This window comes from Symphalangus syndactylus, chromosome 18, assembly GCF_028878055.3.
Source record: "Symphalangus syndactylus isolate Jambi chromosome 18, NHGRI_mSymSyn1-v2.1_pri, whole genome shotgun sequence".
Lineage (NCBI taxonomy): Eukaryota > Metazoa > Chordata > Mammalia > Primates > Hylobatidae > Symphalangus > Symphalangus syndactylus.
Genome location: NC_072440.2, coordinates 24,207,382 through 24,231,836, shown reverse-complemented (window position 1 = coordinate 24,231,836; position 24,455 = coordinate 24,207,382).

The following is a 24,455-nucleotide window of genomic DNA, read 5'->3' as shown; positions in this document are numbered from 1 at the left end:
GGTTCCCGTGATGGCTCCCCATTTCTTTAGATGAAAATCCCAAGCCCTCACATTGGCATGCCAGGACGCACATGCCCTAGCCTCCATGGCCTCATCTCCCGTCCCTCTCGCCATCGCTTACTCCGCTGCAGCCTCTCTTGCCTCCTTGCTTGTTCATCAAACGCGCCAGGCCCTACTTCATACGGATTAAATCAGACTTTTTGAGTGGGATCAGGACATTAGTATTTTATTTGTTCTTAATTTAATTTTATTTTTTGAGACAGGGTCACTCTGTTGCCCAGGCTGGAAGGCAGTGTTGCGAACACGGCTCGCTGCATCTTCCACCTCCCAGGCTCATGCGATCATTCTAATACTCACCATCAGCTGGGACCTCAGCCAGCCAGTTAGCCAAAATGTATGCATGTGGCCTCCCCAAGTATTCTCTTCATACGGGCTAGTTGGACTTCCTCACTACATGGTGGCTGGTGTGCAAGAGTGAGTGGCTCCAGAAAGCAAGGAGGAAGTGCCTATGATTTTTTATGCTCTAGCCCTGGAAGTCAAATAGCATCTTTTCTGCTGTAATTTTAATGATTGAGGCAGTTGGTAAGGTTCAAGGGGAAGGGATCATAGACTTCATCACTCAACATGAGAAATAGAAGGTTATAACCACCTGTCCTCAGCCTCCCAAGTAGCTGGGACTACAAGCATGTGCCACCATGCCTGGCTAATTGTTTGTGTTTTTTTGTAGAGACGGGGTCTCACTCCATGTTGCCCAGGCTGGTCTTGAATTCCTGGGCTCAAGTGATCCACCCGCCTTGGCCTCCCAAAGTGCTGGGATTGTAGATGTGAGCCACTGGGCCCGGCTGGTGACACTGGTATTTTTAAAAAGGTACTCAGTGATTTCAATGTGTAGCTAGAGCTAAGAATCACTCCGTCAGACTAATAAAGAAGGTCAATGGCTATTAAGGCAACTTCCCTAAAGAATTAAGTTCAAGTCTACGTGTAAGTTTGTCTCTTGTCAACATAGAGTCTAGTTTCCTTCTAATTTTGATTATAAAATAGGAAAGTATTTTCCTATACTACAAAAAAAAACTTTGCTTTAAGAGTCCCCAGGACTGATTTATTATGACCTTGAGGCTTAAAAACATTTATAATTGGAAACCATGTTTGTTTGAATGTTTATTGTAGAAAAGTCCGTTTTTCCTTTTAAGGTCATAAACTAAATTTGTTACAGGAGGTTGATTTTGTGTTCCAAGCCTGTGATCATTAACTGTTTTCCAGCTCTACCAGCTAAGGTATTGAACCTTTTCTTATTTGATATTCAAATAAATTCTCCTTTACCAAAATGTTATTTTGCAAATAACTAAGTGACTCTAATGGATTAACTTTAAAATGCAGCGCCAAATCTTGATTTTCCACGAATGAATAATTTGAAATAAATTTCTCTGTTCACTACATATATGCCAGAAAGAATATCAACCTTGGCTTTTGATATATTTTAAATTCCTGGTTCAAGTTTCTTATGTGGCCAAATTGTTCTTAGTGACTTGGGCTTCTGTAAAATGTCCCTGATTCCTTTCATAAAATGCTTTTTTTGGCTTTCTCGAGTGAGTTTCTGTTACCATCTTTGATAAAGACAATCATTAATCTTGACAGCAGCCTTGCAAAGTGAGTCTCATTATTCCCATTTCACAGATGGATAATCTGAGCCCTTGGGGACTGAGAAACTTGCCCAAGTCCACACAATTAGACACCGGTAGTCCCTGGACAACAACCCAGATCTACTTGACCCCAAAGCTGATGAGTTTCCACTCTCACAGAAGGTCCTAATATGGCACGTTGCTTTTTTTTACATTGGGATATAATTCATGTGTTATAAAACTCACCATTTAAAAGTGTATAATTTAGTGGTTTTAGTGTATTCTCAAGATTTTTCAACTATCACCACTGTCTAATTCTAGTACGTTTTCATCACCCCCCCAACCCCAGACCTTCTACCATTAAGCAGCACTCTTTCACTCCTGTCCTCCAGCCTCTGGCAACCACTAATTTACTTTCTGTCTCTATGGATTTGCCCTTTCTGGGTATTTGATATACATGGAGTCATACAATATGTGGCCTTTTGTGTCTTGGTTCTTTCATGAAACACAGTGTTTTCTAATTTCTAATTTCTACATTTCTGTTGTAGAATATATCAGTACTTCATTTCTTTTTATGGCTAAATAACATTCCATTGTATGGATAGACCCCATTTTGTTTATTTATCTGTTTACAGACATTTGGATTATTTCCACCTTTGGGCTACTATAAGATACATTTTTAAAATAACCTTGTTATAGAAGTTTTGTTTTCCAAATTAAACAGAAGGGCAGGTCCTGTTTCACACACTTTTTTTTGTATTAAAAATATATGAGGGCTCTTCCAGTTGCTATTACTGGGTAACAAATCATACCAATTTTTCATGCTGTAAGCCACAATTTTATTACACTCACAGATCCTGTAGGTCAAGAATCAGACCAGAGAGATGGCTTGGTCTGCTTCATGATGTCTGGGGACTCAGCTGGGAAAACTCAAAAGTTGAGGGTGACTTGATGGCTGGGGACTAAAGGTATCTAGAGGAATCTTCTGTCACATGCCTGTATTTCATACTCACTCTTAGCTGAGACCTCAGCTAGCCAGTTAGCCAAAACGTCTGCATGTGGCTTCCCCAGGTGGTCTCTGCAGGTGGGCTAATTGGACTTCCTCACAACATGATAGCTGGGGTCCAAGAGTGAGTAGCTCAAGAAAACAAGGAGGAAGTGCATATGCTTTTTATGCTCTAGCCCTGGAAATCAAATAACATGTTTTCTGCTGTAATCTTAATGATTGAGGCAGATTCTAAGGTTAAAAGGGGAGGGATCATGGACTTCATCACTCAACACGAGAAATAAAAGGTCACATTATGAGAGCATGTGGTATGGGAGATATCATTATGGCCACCTTTGGAAAAAAACCATCTGCCACAAGGACCTTGCATTGGGTCCTTGACAGGTATCCAGTAGATCCTTATTTAATTGAATAAATTCATGCTTATCAACAAGTGACATATAGGCCTGTCTGCTTGTTTGTTCATGAATCCATCTCCTCCTTCAGAAATGACCCCTTCCTGGTCATTATTCTAATGCTTTTATTTCTTCTGCATTTTCCTAGCTTAGGCAAATCACCTTACTTCTCAGAGCCTCAGTTGTCTTACCCATAAAATGGGCAAACCCATTTGTTCCCACTCTACAAAATTAGTTTGGGAATTCAATGGGCTGAGGTATAAATAGTGCTTACTTTAGATGCTGTTTGGAGGTAAAGGTTCAATAAATGATAACTATTATTATTGCTGTTGTGATTACCTGAATGTAATCCCCATTCTTTTATGCTTTTCAGCATCCTGTCCGAGGCTTTAAGATGAGGAGCAAATTACATGTGAGGAGAAATGGCAAAAATTGGAATGCCCCTGCTTTTCTGATTTCCCATTCCCTTCCATTTCTCTTATTAACAAATAAAAGTAAGGAAATCCTGTCCTGTGGATAACTTCCCATTGACTTGCAGAGAGCTCAGACATGCCATGGTAGATATGGATACTGTTTTGTTTCTGTTTTTTGAGACGGAGTCTTGCTCAGTCACCCAGGCTGGAGTGCAGTGGCACGATCTCAGCCCACTGCAACCTCCGCCTCCCAGGTTCAAGTGATTCTCCTGACTCAGCCTGCCGAGTAGCTGGGATTACAAGCACCTGCCACCACACCCAGCTAATTTTTATATTTTTAGTAGAGACAGGGTTTAACCATCTTTACTAAACAGACTAGGCGCGTCTTGAACTCCTGACTTCAAGTGATCTGCCCGCCTCAGCCTCCCAACGTGCTGGGATTATAGGTGTGAGACACTGCACCTTGCCAGTGGTGGATATTGTTGATTTAAAATAATATAAATAATAAATCTCCAATCTCAGGGAAGTTTCCATAGTCCTAAAGTCAAAACTTCCGATCTTGCTGTGTGCTTGAATTATCCTCAATTAGAGTCCCTGCTGCTGTTGCTTGTCGCTGTAATTATTCTGTCATCGTTAATTCAATGAAGCCTATTAACCCACATCAGATAGTGTATTTATCTACAATGCATGTTACCTGCTCCTCTAGATAAGACAGCTGTCATACTTCAAGTCTGCTGTCTCTTTGTTGAGGTCCAATATTGTCAGTTTGCAAGTGTTTCATATGTATTACCGAATCCCCATTAATGGTTGATATGATTAGGCTTTGTGTCCCCACCCAAATCTCATCTTGAATTACATTCCCTATAATCCCCAGATGTCAAGGGAGAGACCAGGTGGAGATAATTGAATCATGGGGGCAGTTTCGCCCATGCTATTTTCAGGACAGTGAGTTCTCACGAGATCTGATGGTTTTATAAGGAACGCTTCCCTCTTTGCTTGGTATTTCTCCTTCCTGCTGCCTTGCGAAGAAGATGCATTGTTTTCTCCTTCACTTTCTGCCATAGTTTTAAGTTTCCTGAGGCCTCCCCAGCCATGCTGAACTGTAAGTCAATTAAACCTCTTTCCTTTATAAATTACACAGTCTCGGGCAGTTCTTTACAGCAGTATGAAAATGGAGTAATACAATGATGTTCTTATAACTTCCCAAAGACTGGAAGGCTTGCTGGTCTTATGAGATCCTGAACTGGAGACAGCAGAAAAATGCTTCCTCCTGATACTGTGAGCAACCTCCTCTTTTCTTCCCTCTCTCCTCTTCTTCCGTTTCTTCTGTTTTCCCTTCTAGGAGCCAAGAGCATAGGCTCTGGAACCAGCCTGCCTGGTTTGAATCATGCCTCTGCCTGGGGATCTTGGGCAGGTTGCTTGGTCTCCCTGAGCCTGTTTTTTTCATCTGTGAAAGAATCACAACCCTGTTGTGAGAATTTAATGTGCTAATCTGCATAAAGCACATAGATTGCTGTCTGGCTCATGCTGGGAGTGTGGTAACTGTGGTTATTTCTTCCTATTTTCTTCCCTCCCTTCCAATGGAAGAAAGTGTCTGAGTTGTGTATCTTATGTGGCATATGCTGGACTTGGTGCCTGGGGTTCATTGGCAGACTAGTCCCTCTGGTACCTCCAATAAGGGAGACAGATGTTAAATAATTATTAATTGATACTCATTGTGATAAATCCCACAAGGTACCATGAATGGGTATAACATAGCTCACTTTCTGTGGAGGAGGTGGAGGTGATCAAGGAAGACTTCCTGGAGGAAGTAACATTCGAACGGAGATCTGAAAGATAAAATACTTCCAGGAGGAGTGTGTGTGTGTGTGTGTGTGTGTAAGTCAACATCAGAGCACCTCAACCAGTGGAAACAGTGTATAGGAAGCTCTGAAGTAGGAAGGATCCTCTGTTAATGGTTGTTTTTTTTTTCCTCTTCGAGACAGAGTCTCATTCTGTTGCCCAGGCTGGAATGCAGCGGCACAATCTTGGCTCACTGCAACCTCTGCCTCCCGGGCTCAAGTGATTCTCATACCTCAGTCTCCTGAGTAGCTGGGATTACAGGGATTACTATATATCGTGTATATATGCTTATGTATACACTATAGTGTGTATATGCGTATGTATACACTATATATAGTGTGTATATGCGTATGTATACACTATATATATACTGTGTATATATACTGTGTATATATACTATATATGTATATATAGTATATATATAGTATATATACTATATAGTATATATGTATATATAGTATACATACACATATACACACCATAGTGTATACATATATACTGTGTATATATACTACCTATATACTATATAGTATATATATAGTATATATACTATATAGTATATAGGTAGTATATATACTATATAGTATATAGGTAGTATATATACACACACCATATATAGTATATATATGATCTTCACATATCATCTCACTTTATTTTTTAATATGCAAAATGCTTTTCCGTTATTTGCTATTTTCACCTTTCTCTTAAATATATGTCTTGGAGATCCTTCCTTATGAGTACACAGTTAACTTTCTTGTTTTCTTTTCTGAGTGGCAGAGTATACCATGTAGTACCCTATAATTTGTTTAAGCAACCTCCTACTGATGGATGTTTGGGTTATTTCTACTCTTCTGCTATTATTAAAAAAAACTGTAATCGATAATCTGATACCAGTGCAATTTGCTCATGTGCAAATATGTCTGTGGGATAAATTTCTAAAAGTGTAATAGTTGGGTCAAATGATATACGTTTCTCCATAGGGGTTGTAAAAAATTTACACCCATCCCTCAAGGAATGTTTGAGTTTCCATAGTTGCATCAAGCACCATGTATTATTGAGTTATTTTTAATTTTGCCAATCTGATAGGTGAAAATTGATATCTCAGCATAGTTTTAATTTGCATTTATCTTACTCTGAATAACACAGAGCGTGTTTTCATTTGCCCAAGAATCACTTGTGTTTCTTTTCTTATGAACTGTTCTTATCTTTTGTCCATTTTTCTATGAATCTGCTCTTTTGCTTATTGATTTTATACATTAGGGGAATTAGCCATTTTCCACGCCATGCTTCACAAGCATTATTTACTGGTTTTTCTTTTGTATTTTGACTTTGCTTAGGGTGGTTTTGGCTCTGCAGCCCTGTTTTTTAAAAAACTTTTAGGCAATCAAATGGTTTCGTTTTTCTTTTTGTTTTTGGTCTCCTGGATTTGTGACATACTTGGTCTCCTGGATTTGTGACATACTAAGAAAAACCTTTCTTATTTCAAGATCATAAGATAATTCTATTCTTTAAAAAATCACCTTCAGAAAAGGGGATTCCAGATGCGACTTTAATGATCCTTTCTTGTGTTTGCCAGGCATCATGGTAGAAATATCTTCCTTATAGCCATATTAAACCCCTGATGCTGGAGTGTTTTTTTCACCTTATGGGCAAATATTTCCCCAGAACCTACTGTGTGTCAGTGTAGAACTGAACAGCACAGAAGCTACAAAGACTAAGAAGCCAGTAAAAGTTCAAATTCCACCACTCAGAAGTAACCACCATAAACACTTGGTATTTATCATGAATGTATTTTTTAAAAAAGCTCCGTAAACATTTATTTTTAAGACAAAAATAAGATTATTGTACACATAATTTTTCTAACTTGATTTCGAAATATATCCAAGACTTCTTTCTCTGTTACTAACTATAAATGTAGATTTAATATTTAACATTTAACAACTATGGCAATGATATGCACGTAGCAGGGTTTGTAAAATGACTCCTTATGGATGGACAGTGAGACTATCCTCCCTTTCCCACCATTCTAAGCAATGCTACCAAGAAGATCTTTACATCTCTATCTTGGCCCTCTTGTCTTAGACATAGAATTTCTAGGTCACATTGTTAAACTGTTTTTAGGAAGATTATGCTGATTTATATTCCCACAAGCAATGTAAGGTATGCCAGAAAGGGCGGGAGGTTGGGAGTGGGAAGAGAAGGGGGCAGAGGAGGGAACAGGGTAAACACTATTGGTGATAAAAAGGAGATAGTCTCACTGTCTATCAATAGGGAGGTCATTGAGCAAATCCTGCTACATGCAAATCATTGCATAGTCATGAAATATTAAATATTAAATCTACATTTACAGTTGGTGACAGAGAAAGCAGTCTTGGATTTATTTTGAAATTAGGTCACAAAAATTATGTATTCAATCATCTTATTTTTGTCTTAAAAATATATGTTCATAGAGTTTAAAAAAATCCTTCATGATAAATACCAAATGTTTATGTTGGTTATTTCTGGGTGGTGGAATTTGAACTGTTTTCTTTTTATTGGCTTTTTTTTTTTTATTTAGATGGAGTCTTGCTCTGTCACCCCGGCTGGAGTGCAGTGGTGTAATCTAGGCTCACTGCAACTTCTGTCTCCTGGGTTCAAGCGATTTTCCTGCCTCAGCCACCTGAGTAGCTGGGATTACAGGAATCTGCCACCATGCCTGGCTAATTTTTGTATGTTTAATAGAGATGGGGTTTCACTGTGTTGGACAGGCTGGTCTCGAACTCCTGACCTCAGGTGATCCACCGCCTTGGCCTCCCAAAGTGCTGGGATTACAGGAGTGAGCCACTGCGCCTTGCCTATTATTGGCTTCTTTATTCATCTTTGTAGTTTCTGGGCTGTTCAGTTGTATATTGACATATAGTAGGTGGTTGGGAAATATTTGCTGATGAAGGCTATTTTGGGCATTAAAAAAATCTATTTCAGGGGGCAGCAAACTATAGCTCCAGGGCCAAATCTGGTCTCTGCCTATTTTTGTAAATAAAGTTTTATTGGAACAACCTCATACACCCATTCATTTACATACTATCAATGGTTGCTTTGCCTTACAAGGGCAGAGTTAAGTGACTGCAACAGAGCCCACATGGTCAAAAGAGCCTCAAATATTTACTAACTGACGGTTTACAGAAAATGTTTGCTGCCTCCTGGTTTATTTCATTAAAGAAGTTATATTACACCTCTTTGGTGTCTCCATTCACTTTACCACTTATGTTAACATGGGAATGATGACACCAACCTGGAAGAGTCACATACGTAAGGCATACAGCCCAGTGTTTGTCTTTTGGTGCATGTATAATCAACACTAATTCACCTTCCCTTCCTAAAGACTTTTACTCCCGGGAAGTAGAAACAGGAAATGGGCAGGTATGAGGCACCGGGTTGGTGATAGCTTTTTCTCTGCCTTTACTTCCCATTTTCTGTCCCGAAGTTTGAGGAGTTCATTTTTTCCCTTCCGAGTAAAAAAAAATTTTTTTTTTTTTAAGACAGAGTCTCGCTCTGTTGCCCAGGCTGGAGTGCAGTGGCATGATCTCGGCTCCCTGCAAGCTCCGCCTCCCAGGTTCAAGCTTTTCTCCTGCCTCAGCCTCCCTAGTAGCTGGGACTACAGGCGCCCACCACCACGCCCGGCTAATTTTTGTATTTTTTGAGTAGAGACGGGGTTGCACCGTGTTGGTCAGGCTGGTCTCGAACTCCTGACCTTAAGTGATCCACCCACCTTGGTCTCCCAAAGTGCTGAGATTACAGGCATAAGCCACTGTGCCTGGCTTCTGAGTAACTTTCAAACACCTGAAACCCCAAACTTAGAAGTCACAAGAATCATGTCAAGCCTAATAAATGACAGTTTTTTCCTGTTATCAAACTTTTTAGGGAAACAGGATTTCTGTTACTTACTTGGACTGAACGACACTCACACATATTTAAAAAATACTGTAGGGAATGTTTAGGATGGATGGTATCAAGGAATAGGGGGTCTGCAGTTGTCATGCACATTAAGGAGTGGCATTGAATTAGGGTGTGTGGGAAATCTGGTAGTATCAGAGCATGCAGGCTTCTCAACCTCCATACTCCCGACATTTTAAGCTTGATGATCCTTTGTTGTGGGGGCTGCAGGATGTCTACCTGGTGTGGTAGACAGAACAATGCCCCCTCTCCTCAAAGATGTTCATGTCTCAACTCTTAGAATCTGTGAATATATTACATTAAGATGGCAAAATCCAAACCAAAACAAAGCAAGAGAAAACTCTCGCAGATGTGATTGAAATGAAAGATCTTGATGAGGAGGTTATTCTGAATTATTCAGGTGAGACTTAGGTAATTGCAAGGGTCCTTAGAAGATGATGTGACATGGTGATAGAATAAGAGTGGGAAGAGAAGATGTTACCCTGTTGCTTTGAAGATGGAGGAAGGGGTCATGAGCCAAGGAATGCAGGCAGCCTCTAGAAGCTGGGAAAGGTGGGGAATAGATTCTCCCCTAGAGGCTGCAGAAGACATGCATCCCTGTGGACTCATTTTTGTCTTCTGACCTCTAGAATTATAAGAATAAATTTGAGTTGTTTAAAACCACTTAATTGACTGGGTGTGGTGGCTCATGCCTGTGATCCCAGTGCTTTGGGAGGCTGAGGCAGGAGTATTGCTTGAGCCTAGGAGTTAGAGACCAGCCTGGGCCCCATCTCTCCAAAAAATAACAATTAGCTGCATATGGTGGCGTGACCTGTAGTTGTAGCAGCTCAGGAGGCTAAGACGGGAGGATGGCTTGAGCCTAGGAGGTCATGGCTACAGTGAGCTATGATGGTGCCACTGCACTACAGCCTGGGTGACAGGGCAAGACCCTGTCTCAAAATAAAAAAATAAAAATGAAACAACTAAATTTATGGCAAGTTTTTACAGTTACAGTAAGAAATGGTTACACCTGGTCTCTACCTACTGGATGCCAGTAACACCCCATTCCCCTGCCTCCCCTTTTGTTTTTTTTTTTTTTTTGAGATGGAGTCTCCCTCTGTCACCCAGGCTGGAGTGCAGTGGCATGGTCTCAGCCCATTGCAACTTCTGCTTCCCGAGTTCAAGCAATTCTCCTGCCTCAATCTCCTGAGTAGCTGGGATTACAGGTGCCCGCCACCACACCTGGCTAATTTTTGTATTTTTTGTAGAGATGCAGTTTCGCCGTGTTGGCCAGGCTGGTCTCAAACTCCTGACCTCAAGTGATCCACCTGCCTTGGCCTCCCAAGGTGCTGGGATTACAGGCATGAACCACCCTGCCCAGCCCCCATTCCCAATTTGTGATCACCAAAAATGTCCACAGACGTTATCAGATGCTCCTTGGGAGCAAAATGGTTCCTAGTTGAGAAGCACTGTATTAGAGAGATTCCAACAGCAGCTGCGAAAACTCAGATGCAAGAAGTTGGTGCCCTGCACTCAGCTGAGTGCAGTCAGCGGGCTGTGGGGAGCTGGGAGAATAGATAACCCATCATGCTCACTGTTGCTCCTCTCTGCCGCCTTGCCCTGTGGGGATTCATGCCTGGGTGCTTGGAGAGCATGGTTGGGCTGACCGAGAATCCTTATTGAATGTGACACTTGCCCCATTGGGCCCCTGCTTCTTAGCCCAAGGATGACAGTTGCTCTTTGTGGCAGCTTTTCCCTGTGGGTCAAACTCCTTTGCCTGACTGACGAATTCCTTTCATGCTGGTAGGAAAGACTTCCTTCTGCCTAAGCCACAGTAGCTAAGTGTTGCCTGGTTCCGTGCAATAGAAACTGACTCTGATTAATGTAAGGAAAATAAATTCTTGATTGGTAGGATAACAGGTGCTCTCACTGAATGAGAGAGGAGTTTTCATAGGAAGGAAAATACTAATAGAGCTTCAGAATCTTAGCAGCAGATGGAATTCATGATCTACCTCTCTTAAAAAAATTTTTTTTAGAGACAGGGTTTTACTCCGTCACCCAGACTAGGATCTAGTGGCACTGTCATAGCTCACTGTATCCTTGACCTCCTGGGCTCAAGCGATCCTGCCGCCTCAGCCTCCCAAGTAGCTAATGCCACCATGCCACCATGCCTGGCTAATTTTTAATTTACTTTTTGTAGAGACAGGGTCTCGCTCTGTTGCCCAAGCTGGTCTTGAACTCTTGGCCTCAATCAATCCTCCTACCTTGGCCTCCTGAAGTTATGGGATTAGAGGCGTGAGCCACAGCCCCCAGCCCCTACCTTTCTTGATTTCTACCATTAATGTGTCTTACTTTCCAATCTCGGATTCCAAGTTTGAAATTCCTGGGGGAGAGAATCCTATTGCTTGGGCTCCATAGATCAACCCACTGAGACCATGGGGAGAGACTTGCCCAAGGTCACACAGCCTGAATAGCAGAGCTGGGCTGCCTCTCTTGACTTCCAGGCCTGTTGTTTTTCCATGATGGTCTTTGGGGAGATGGAATTGTCTAGTTAGAGAGCTACCTGGGAGCCAATATAGTAAGAAAAGTTCCTTGCCAGGCTGCTGAAATGACACAGGAACTGAAAACTGTGGACAAACTCAGGCTGTTTTTTCTAGTAGATATCAGGCATCAAGATGTTTTTAGATAACTAGGGATGACATTTACTTTGACATATTGAAAAATAGTTATGACAGAGTTTTGGGAGGCATTATCGTGAACCACAGTAGTGTAAGGTTTTAAAAAGCCCCTCCTTCATTTTTTAACAGTTTCTAATTTCCACCTAAATTCTCTCAGATCCTTTGCTAATTGCCAAGCCTGGTTGAATTTCCAGTTTCTTATTCCTTTGCTGGGACCACTTTAGGCTTTGACTGACTTCTCCTTAGGTCTGTTTAAACACCACCTTTACAACAGGTTTTATTTAGTTTTTTTTTTTTTTTTTTCTTTTTGAGACGGAGTCTCACTGTTTTGCCAGGTTGGAGTGCAGTGATGCAATCTCCACTCACTGCAACCTCTGCCTCCTGGGTTCCAGCGATTATCCTGCCTCAGCCTCCCGAGTAGCTGGGACTACATGTGCATGCCACCACGCCTGGCTAATTTTTGTATTTTTAGTAGGGATGGGTTTTCACCATGTTGGCCAGGATGGTCTTGATCTCTTGACCTTGTGATCCACCCACCTCGGCCTCCCAAAGTGCTAGGATTACAGGCATGAGCCACCATGCCCGGCCCTTATTTAGTTTTAATTCAACAATCAATTCACATTTACTATATAAAAATTCAAAACTCAGGTATGCCAATTAAAATTTAAAAAATCACCCATAAGCTGACCATCTAGAAAAAACTGTACATTTCTCTATTCCGCATCCTTCCAGATTATTTTTCTTATCAGTTTATACTTTATGCAAAGTGGTATTATACTTCATCTCCTGTTTTATTACTGACTTTATTCATTTAGTTATTAAAACTCCTTAAATGTGTGTTGATTACACTGTTTACTTAATTTTTTTCTTTTTATTTTTTTTAGACAAGGTCTTGCTCTGTTGCCCAGGCTGGAGTTCAGTGGTGCAATCTTGCTCACTGCAACCTCCGCTTCTCAGGTTCAAGTGATCTTCCCGTTTCAGCCTCCCGAGTAGCTGAGACCATAGGCATGTACCACCATGCCCGCTAATTTTTTGTGTTTTTAGTAGAGACAGAGTTTTGCCATGTTGGCCAGGCTGGTCTCGAACTCCTAGGCTCAAGTGATCCACCTGCCTCGGCCTCCCACGTTGCTGGGATTATAGTGAGCCACTGTGCCTGGCCAATTACACTTTTTTAATAACTTCAAAGCATTCCATTCCCTGGTTATGCCATGATTGACTGAACATATCCATTATTCATTTTTGAGAGAACTTTTTTGTTTCTGTGTTATTGATGGAGTGATATTATATAGCTGCAGAATAAATCAAACCATGACTAATATTTCATAATTTCATGAATTAACTTTATTTCATTTTGGATAGTTACCCAATTTTTTTTGGTCCTTTCTGATTTTAGAATATTTTGTTATGACATCCCTTTGTGACGCTGGGGAGAAAATATACTTTTTCCCCAGGTCAGAGGTGTCCAGTCTTTTTGCTTTCCTGGGCTGCACTGGAAGAAGAAGAATCGTCTTGGGCCACACATAGACGACAGCTGATGAGCTAAGAAAGTTGATGAATTTATTTTGAGCCCCATTCAAAGCTGTCTTGGGCCACAGGTTGGATAAGCTTGCCCTAGGTTCTCTCTGTGCCTTCGAGCTGCCATTCAGCCTTCTTTGAAAGATGGATTATCTTATATACACCTATGTATTTTCTGATGCCCACTCTCCCCATTTGACTACCTGTGGAGTTGAAAACAAGTCCGCTTACTCTGATCACATCATGACGCTCTGTTCAGGGGTCACATTTTGTAACCCACTAAACAGTGCATGAGGAGTTCCGGTTTTCTCATATCACAAGATTTTATTGAGTACCTACTATGTGCCAGGCAGTGTGCTAGGCTTTGGAGACTTGTACAAATTATCCTGGGATGTCTCAGCAGGGAAGTCCTTATTTGTTTATTAATTTTTCCTGCTGGTCAGGTCCGGTTAGTCTCACTCTAAACCTGGGGCTTGGAATGGAGAGACCTGAGACACCACATTAGCTGCATGACATTGGGTGACTAGATTACATTCTTTGTATCCATTTTCATATTGATAAAGTTAAATTGGCTCAGGGTTAGGGTTATAACTCTAGCATATATAGAGGCCACAGCATACAGTGTTATATGCTGTGTAAAAGACACAACACACAGTAAATGATTCAATAAGCAATGGCCATCTTTATTATTTATGTTGTTATCATATTCCGCAGAAAGGCTTATGTTTCAAGTGCAAGAAAATATATAACCCAGTCATTTATTTTTTATCCAAGGCAGCTGATGAAGAAGACACTTATTAGCCCAAAGAGTGAACAGCGTGAGAGGAAGAGGTTATTGGCTGCTTCTCTGTGATTAACTTAGCCATCATTTCAGAATGGAGCTGGTATGCTTTGAGTGTGAAAGAAACCTGCTGCTTGTTGATAATTAGTCTGGTTTTAATGAGTTATCAGGTGTTAATAACAGCAGAAGTGCACTAACTTTTCATCAGAGGATGTTCAAGATGTTCACTGGGTTCTCACTTTTCAGGGTTTTCTGTGGGTGTTAGAGGTTGGGCTGAGGAAGGCCTGATAGGACATGTCTATCTCTGCAAGTCTTAGGCAAAGAAGCTTTCATGATGATGTATTAGGCTGTTCTTGCATTGCTATAAAGAAATAGCTAAGACTGGGTAATTTATAAGAAAAGAGGTTTATTTGGCTTATGGTTCTGCAGGCTGCACAGGAAGCATAGCTCCAGCATCAGCTTCTAGGGAGGCCTCACGGTGGAAGGCAAGGGGGAGGAGGCATATCAACAGGGAGGGAGGTAAATGATCATGTGTCATGTAAACTCACTCAATATCACAGGAACAGCACCAAAGGAATGGTGCTAAACTGTTCATGAGAGACCCGCCCACATGATCCAAATACCTCCCACGAGGCCCCACCTCCAATAGTGGGGATTAAGTAAGAGTTGGGTGGGACTCCTTGCTCCTCTTCCCAGTTAATCCTTAATCTCCACCCCAACTCCAGGTAACCACTGAACTTAACCTCCCCTTCCCCTTCCCCTCCTTCTTCCTCTTCTGCTTCCTGTCCCCCTCCCTGAGATGTCCGTAGGTTACCCAGACTAGAGTTCAGTGGCATGGTCTTTGCTCACTGCAGCCTCTGCCTCCTGGGCTCAAGCAATCCTCCCACCTCAGCCTCCTGAGTAGCTGGGACTACAGGCACGTACCACCATGCCTGGCTAATTTGTTGTACTTTTCAAAGAGATGGGGTTTCTCCATGTTGTCCAGGCTGGTCTCGAACTCCTGGGGTCAAGCAATCCACCTGGCTCAACCTCCCAAAGTTGTGGGATTACAGGCATGAGCCAACAGGCCTGGCCCGCTGAACTACTTTGTATCCCAATACATTAGATGTTTCTTTCTAGGAGTTTCGTATGAATGAAATCATACAGTATGTACTCTTGGCGTCCTTTGCTTAAAATAATGCTTCGGTTATTCATCAGTGCTATTTATTATGTGTATCAGTCATGTTTTTCTGTTTTCTCACCTTGAGAAGTATTCTGTTTTATAATACAAAACAATGAGTATATCCATTCACCTTGAGGAAGATTTTATTTGAAGAAATCTTTGTCATCAAAAAGCTTGAAAACCAGGGTTCTACCTTGATTCCATAGTCTTGAGAATGATGGAGAACTCAATTTACACCATGATTTTCAGTGAGAAAGCAGGTTGCATGTTAAGAGATTAGGTAATAGAATGACTGAAAGGTATTTGTGACCTTACGAAAGGTACGATGTGGCAGGCAGCCTTTATGAGGGACCCCAGTGATCCCTGTCTCCTGGTAGTCATGCCCTTGTGTAATACCCTCCTCTTAGCATGGGCTGGACTTACTGACTTCACTTCTAGTGAATGGAATATGGCTGTCCTGATGGGCTGTCACTTCTGAAATTAGCTTATAAAAAACCAATTACAGGTATATCTCATTTTATTGCACTTAGCTTTATTGTGCTTTGCAGTTATTACATTTTTTACAAATAAAAGGTTTGTGTCCTTCAGTCAAAAATATAATGGGTTTTTTTCTAGTCCCCCACCTCAATTTTAGAAATTAAAAAATTTTCCAGACACAGTGAGTAGTAGTTTATATCTGAAGGGTGAATGAAGCAATGAGTGACCAAGTTGCCCACTTAAGGAGGCACCTCAGAACAATAAACAAAGAGCCTGCTCTTTGGTCTCAGAGCTGGATTTGAATTCTAGCTCTGCTACTCGTTGACTGTGAGGTCCTGGCCATGTGACTTACCTTCTCTGAGCTTCTATTTTCTCATCTGTGAAATGGGGACAATAATTCTTACATCAGTGCATTAAGTGAGATAATGTAGACAGTTAGTACAGTACCTAACACAACACAATGACTCAATTTATTATTGTTGTTGTTGCTTCATTCTTACTTGTAAACACTCAGCTGTCTTCACAAAGTTCAGGAGCTCTTCAATGAGAGACTATGTCCATTAACAGCCTCATCCCATGGGTAATCTTGAAGATAGATGATTCTATGGTAGGCTCTGAAACATCTCCTCTCTTACTCTATCATGGTGTCAAAGACCAGGATGGTGCAGAGGTCCAGGAGTCTGGCCTATGCAGTCAGTGAAACTGATTTGAACTCTACCTCTTCCACTTATTAACCGAGTGGCCTTGGGAAAATTGTGAGCATCACCAGGCTCATTGTGAAGATGGGGTTAATAATAGCTCCAGCCTTATGGCCTTGTGGTGAAGATTAATTGAGATAATTAATGCATATAAAAATGAAACCATGTCTTTTGCAGCAACATGGATAGAACTGAAGGCCATTATCCTATGTGAAATAACTCAGAGACAGAAAGTCGAATACTGCATGTGCTCATAAGTGGGAGCTAAACAATGGGTACCCACAGACATACAGAGTAAAATAACAGACACTGGAGACTACAAAAGATGGGCAGGTAGGAGGGGAGTGAGGGTTGAAAAATTACCTCTTGGGTACAGTGTTCGCTGTTTGGGTGATGGATACACTAAAAACCTAGAGCTCATCATAATGAAATGTATGCAGGTAAGAAATCTGCACCTATATCCCCTAAATATATACAACTTTTAAAAAATTTAAAACATGATTGGCCGGGCGCGGTGGCTCACCCTTATAATCCCAGCACTTTGGGAGGCCGAGGCTGGCGGATCACGAGGTCAGGAGATCGAGACCACGGTGAAACCCCGTCTCTACTAAAAATACAAAAAATTAGCCGGGCGTGGTGGCGGGCGCCTGTAGTCCCAGCTACTCGGAGAGGCTGAGGCAGGAGAATGGCGTGAACCCGGGAGGCGAAGCTTGCAGTGAGCCGAGATTGCGCCACTGCACTCCAGCCTGGGGGACAGAGCGAGACTCTGTCTCAAAAAAAAAAAAAAAAAAAAAATGATTAATGTGGGCCAGCACACAGTGATCACTCAACAAATGCAAGCTCTTATTCTTGTAGGAGTTGAGGGAAGATGCTGAGACACCCCTCCTCCAACTTTTAATATCATGGTATTTTGTCTTAAATATTTTGGAAGCATCCACAGGCAGGGATTTTGTCCTCCTGCCTCCCTTTGGACGGCAGTGGTCTGTTTGGATCAGTGGAAGGCTCTCCTGCCCCTCCTCCTTTCTTCCCAGGGATTTTCTTTTGCACTGTGGACTTCTATTCATGGGTCCTTCTGCCAGGGATGTGGACCAAGAATTCTTCCTCTTTTGCAGATTTCTTCCCCTAATGGTCCTGCTTTGTGCCGTCACCCCTGTGCTCTCCCTCCTCCCCAGTTCTCAGCAGCTGGCAGGAAATGTTTATAGAAGAAGCCTTTCTTTCTCTTTTTAATAGCCTCCTAGGCTGCAACCTCCCAAATGAGAACCTCGTTAACCAGAAGGACTCTAAGGCTACTGATTTATATTCCAGTCATACTGAGAGGAGACAAAATTACAAAGGGAGAAAGAAAAATGCCAGTGTACCCATGGACTAGTTCTGACATCCTCTCTGATGAGGAATGTGTATATCTATTCAGGCTCTGGATGCTAAGGGATTCCTTCCAGATCTCAGTATTTGACCTCTTACCCTTGGGTCATGTGGATTCTTTGTGCCTCTTGTGGGCTTGCTGAAAGCAAAAGTAACAATTTCATACTCTTGCCATTGAAACAAGGCATCTATTACTTTTAAATCATAAGGGCACTTGTTTCAACAGAAATGTTAGTGTCTTGGTGAAGATGGGGTCTAAGTTCTTGGTGGCTTCTGAGGATGGTGAAGGGCTCACCTTCTGTCATCCTGAACCATCACTGATGGGACAGTGTCTCTCCATGTGTAGCTATGCAAAGGCCACAGAACAAATGGGTTAAAATATTTGGTGGTCAGAATTCTAGCTCAGTAGTCAAGGAAGGCTTCCTGGAGGAGAAAGTGCATTTTGAACTGGGCTTTAAAAGTTGGTGTCACAGAAAATGCAAGCTGTCCCTCAGAATTAAGACTATAGTTCTGTGAAATAGTGATTGCAACAGTGGCCACAATTATTCTCTATAGGCACACCCCTTTGCAATGTGACATTGTAGCTTTTCCTATTAGAGTCTATTTCCCCACCCTTGAATCCAGGCCAGTCTTGTGACTTGCTTTGGCTAATACAGTGTGATGGAGGTGACAGTGTGCCCGTTCTGAGCCTAGATCTCAAGATAACTTGCACACTTCCACTCAATCTCTTGGGATCCTGCCCAACCACCATGTGAACCCGCCGCAGCTAGCCTTTGGGAGGATGGGATGCCACATGGAGAGGAGAGAACCCAGGTAAGGACCAGTCAGCACCCGACCAACCAGGCAGCTAACTGCTGGTACCTGAGATGGGCCCAATCAAGAGCACGACATTTGCCCAGATAGACCCAGCGCATATTGCCAGCCTGCAGAATCATGTGCTAAATGAATGCTTATTGTTTAAAGCTGCCGAATAGTGGTTTGTGATGTAGCAAAACTAACTAGTACAGTTTCCTATGCAGCGAGTGTATCCATGTGACTAAGTTTCTATATATAAAAACGATGTGTGTAATTTCTGGGGAATTTCCTTCCAGGGGGAAGGTATGCTCTTCTTCCACCTTTTTTCCTTTATGTTGCCTGGAATGGGAATATAATAGCTGGAGCACCAGCAGCCATCCTGGATCATGAAGTAAGTTGAGGAATGGAAGACACTCCTGGCAGAGCAATAACCTGGGAGGGTCTTGTTCCTCTAAAACCACTGATTACCTTTCCAGTTCTATTCTGATACTTCTAAATTTACTCAACAACAGAAATTAATAAACTTTTGTTTAGGCCATTGTTTTGAGTTTTGCAGTTACTCATAGCTGAACCTATTGCAAAAGAATACAGATGGTCAGGATTTAAACAAGCAGGGATGGTAGAGAAGGGCATCCATGACATAGGGAATATAACACTAATGTTGCAGAGAAAGAAAAAGTGTGGGTAATGGGTGGGCAATGGTGAATAACTACATATGCCTAAGGGGAGCAGTGGGTGATCAAACTGGGAACCATTTGGGACCAGCTTTTGAAAGGCAGACTGAGAAGTTTGGAGAGGGTGGTAGAAAAAAATATATGAGTACTTCTGCAAATCAGAGTAAGAAAGTCATATATTCATTTTTCCCCCACTCATTAATTCATTTCTTCTGGGAAGTTTACACTGTGTATGAGGGAAACATGACAAAATAGAAAGATGATTATTGATTGATATGCATGGTCTGAAGTAAATAAACTCTGTGATGTGGCAGAGTTTATTAACTGTTGGGTAGAGATGGCTACTTTAGGCACAGTAGTCAGAATTTTTTGTTTTCTAGAAATTCTGTTAGGCCCTGTGCAGAAGTCTAGGAACACAGGGATGAGTAACACACAGTTCCTGTCACTGAAGAGATCACAATCTGGTGTGGAATGAGGTTAATCAGGAATATTTTCCTAGTGGAGGTGGAACAGAGCCAAAGGAAATAATGTAGTTTTCCCATATGTATCTGTCGGATATTGCTACAATAAGGTTGCATAACAAGCATCCCCCCAGATCTTGCTTACAACAAAAAATTATATTTTCCTTCACAGGTCTGCACATAGGCTGTGGTTCTGCTGGGCTCTGTTGGCTTGGCTTGACTCCAGGCTGTGGGTTGGTCTGGGTCTGCACTGTATATCTTTTTATTCTGGGACCAATGGCTCCCAAAGGTTTGTACTTCTCAGAGCGGATGGCAGAAGTGCAAGGGGCCAAACCAGACCACAGAGGCACATATAAAGCTTTGACTTGCATCACATTTACTAACACTATTGGCATTAGCAAGACTGACATCAGTGGGTCAGGATGTATGTTCCACTCACAGTGGGAAGATTGCAAAGGTGCAAGGATGTATAATTCTGTTAAAGGAGGGAATGAAGAGTTGGGAACAATATCCAGCTTACCATACCACCCAGCTTTCTTACCATTCCTTACCATACAAGGAAATAATGTATTTCTCCATTTTTCAAGAATGCTCATGTCTGAATAGTTTTATTATTTTCTTCAACAAATCTTTTATCTTGTTAGACTTATTGCAACGAGCCATATTTCTCTTTTTTACAAAACTTATTTAAAAAATTACATATGCACGTATGGTAAAAAGTTCAAAAAGTGGTACCAAACGTTACAACAGTGAAAATAAGGCTGGTCCTTGTTTTTATCCACTGAGGCAAATATTGAGTTTATTTTCAAAGGTATTCTGTGTGGGCACAATCACACTTGCATATGTTAAAAAAATATAAAATGGTATCATACTTGTTCCTCTGCACTTTCTTTTTTTTTCTATTTAACAATATATCTTAGAGGTAGTCCTATTTAAATTTAGCTAGACCCATTTCATTCTGTTTAATGGCTACATTTGTTATTCATCGTGAGACTGTGCCATAATTTATTTAATCAGTGCCATATTGAAAGACATTTGGATCGTTTCCCAGCATTTGCAACTATAATCAAGGTTACATTAAACATCCTGTTACATGCAGGAAGATACTTTATTCACATGCGTGGGTATATCAGTAGGTTAAAACTCAAATACAGAAACTGCCAGGTCAAGAGATAGACATCTTAAAGTTTAATAGATATTGACCCTGTTTCTAAAAAGAAAGATTCCTTCCAGCATGTCTACACACATTTGTCTGCTCCTCTGTCTTCTGATTCTTGTCCCATGGTGTTATTTTAGGCTGAAATAATGGAATACAGTGGCTCAAAACTTATTCCCATAGGATCTCTGGGGAAGGTTTGGGTCTTGCCACATGGTCCCCAGTTGAACACGGGAAGAACTTGGCACTGTTGTTGCAACCCAAATCATCACTTTAATGAGCGTGCTGGAGGAGTGTGGAATCTTTCCACAAGCATGTGTACTGAAGAACTCCATGCTACAGGTGAGATGATTTATATCCCTGGGAGTTCCCAGTAAAAAATGTGCACAATACCCTTTAATTTGATCTGCTTTCCCTGTAGCACCTAAATATTTAGGGCAAATAGAAAATAGTTCTGATTTACAATCTCTATAAAAATTTTAAACAACCTAATAAGACATTTGATCATGAAATTGCCTGAAATAATGTTGGCACTAGCCAGCCATATTTCTTCAAAATGGCCTGTAACTTCAGTGCAAACTCCTAAACGTGGATTTTTTTTTTCCTGCTAATAACAGTCTTATTAATAAAAGAATGATTTTCTTTACTGATCCTCAGCAGCTGTGTTCCGGGTGTCTTTGTTCAATAAAGTTAGAGATAATAACTGTCAGTGGAAAGAAAATGTGCTGAGGTTCCCAGGAGAAGTGGTGGAAACAAACTTTTTATTAAATCATATCAAATTGTGTTTCTTGTTTACTTTTTCCATTTTGTAAGTCACAGTCATATCTGCTAGTTTTTTGGAAACCTTGGCTCACATTTGTCAAAAAAACTTGGCTTGGCGTTCTTGAGGTTAATGCTGCGTGATCAATCAGGGTGATAAATTTGACATAATGAACTGTTGTAATGGCTGCGTGATCAATCAGGGTGATAAATTTGACATAATTAACTGTTGTAATGGCATTTCTGAGTCTGTTTCTCTTCTTTACTCCTGCTGAAATCATCTGAGATTAGTTAACTTCTGAATATTTCTTCAGATGTGCTGCGGATGCCTAGAAAATGAGTGGTAGGGAAGTGTCATTGATACCTGGAGTTCTTATCTGCCCACAGGTTAATGATCTCTCTGAATAACACCCCTATTTCCCTAGGAGGATCCCTTCCCCTACTCCCAAGGCAGGTGGCTCAGATGGGCCTGATTTATTCCTGGTGCTAGGGGTGGGCAAAAGACCCAGACTTGACCAATCAAAAACATCAAATTGGGCCAACCAGAACCAATTAGAATTCTGGGACTTTTGCTACAACTATTGGGAAAGATAATTTTTTTTTTTTTTTTTTTTGGAATTCCTGAAAGAACAAGACATAAAGCTGCTTCTGGTTATCTTTGCTTTCCGGGGAAAGGTTTTTAAAAAATGTTTATTTTTATTTTTTCTGAGACAGGGTCTCACTCTCACCCAGGCTGGAGTGCTGTGGTGCAATCATGGCTCATGGCAACCTCAAACTCCTAGGCTGCAGAGATCCTCCTGCCTTAGCCCCCTGAGTGCTGGAGCTACAGGTATGTGCTACCATGCCTGGCTAACTAAATTTTTTTTTCTTTTTTTGAGACAGGGTCTTGCTCTGTCACCCAGGCTGGAGTACAGGGGTATGATCATAGCTCACTGCTCCTTCAACCTCCCATGCTCAAGCCATCCTCCCTCATCAGACTCCCAAGTAGTTGGGACCACAGGCATGTGACACCATGCCCAGCTATTTTTTTTAATTTTCTGTAGAGATGGGGTCTCACTATGTTACCCAGTCTAATCTCAAACTTTTGGGCTCAAGCGATCCTCCCACTTAAGCCTCCCGAAGTGTTGGCATTACAGGCGTGAGCCACCATGCCTGGCCAAAAAAGGGCATTCTTGAAGTCAAAACAAGGGAAAACACTGAGAAATGAAGGGAGGTTCCTGATCATATCACTTGGATACCAGTGTCTAGCCATGCCTGAAGTCTTACCCTTCAATTAGGCAGGCTAATACATTTTCATTTTTTGCCTGAGTCTGTTTTACTTGGGTTTCTGGCACTTACCTCCAAGAAAGTCCTAAATACTTATGTTTTCCAAGTTTCAGTAAAGTCTCATGTATGGGAGAGTATGGTCAGCGCCAGCAATACCCGTGTCCATAATAAAATACCAGTCCTCTCACCATCTGTTATTGCTGGTCACCACTGTATAATAGACTGTGTTCAGGCTGGAGTGACTTCTCCAGTCCACAGTTCATCAGAGGGTCTCAGCCCAGTCTTGTCAAGGATTCTCATTTCTAGCATTCATCATGGTTGCCCTCTAGCCATGCTCTGAGGATATGGCATTTACCTCCTCTGTGCCTTGTCCTCCCCCTACCTTGTACCAGTAGATCAGTAGATCCTTATGAATGCAAGAATACCTCTCTCTGCACCAGAGAGAGTCCAGCCTGAGGTTTGTAGGCAGCTAGCTACTGGAATTTTCTCCCAGCTTTGTATCTCTGTGATCTCAGGTCCATTTCTTTTTCTTTTCTTTTTTGTTTTTTGAGACAGAGTTTCGCTCTTATTGCCCAGGATGGAGTGCAATGGTGCGATCTTGGCTCACGGCAACCTCTGCCTCCCCGGTTCAAGCAACTCTCCTTCCACAGCCTCCCAAGTAGCTGGGATTACAGGCATGAGGCACCACACCTGGCTAATTGCATATTTTTAGTAGAGACGGGGTTACTCCATGTTGGTCAGGCTGGTCTCAAACTCCCAACCTCAGGTGATCCCCCCACCTCGGTCTCCTAAAGTGTTGGGATTACAGGTGTGAGCCACCATGCCTGGCCTCTCAGGTCCATTTCTAGGTCTTGCCTTGCCTTACTCGAATTAGGTAATGACCTTATTTGTGGGGGAAGAGATGATGTGGACAGGGATATATGGTCTAACATTCACACTGCTCCTACTGCTTATCAGATACTGTGCTTGGTTCATTTGTGTCGTATCATCTTGTGTTTTCCACAACACGTAAGGCATTCTATGGGTAAGACACTGTGTTAAGTGCCTTATCAAGCAATGTCTAATTTAATCCTTATAAAGACAATAGAAAGGCATTATTTTCTCCATATAGAAGCTGAGGTTCTAGGTTATTTTCTCTGTATCATACAGTGAAGAAATGGCAACAGCAAGATTTCAACTCGGGTCTCAATGACTCTGAACCCAGTTTTCTTACCTCTGACATTAGCACTTACTGTATTTTTTTTTCCAACTTTAATTTTACATTCAAAGGGTACATGTGCAGGTTTGTTACATGGGTAAATTGCATTTTGCAGAGGTTTGGTGCACAGATAATTGTGCCACACAGATAATTGGCATAATACCCGATAGGTAGTTTTTGAAGCTCTACCTTCTTCCCACCCTCCTCCCTCAAGCAGGCCCCAGTGTCTATTGCTCCTTTCTTTATGTTCATGTGTACTCAATGTCTGGCTCCCACTTATTAGAAC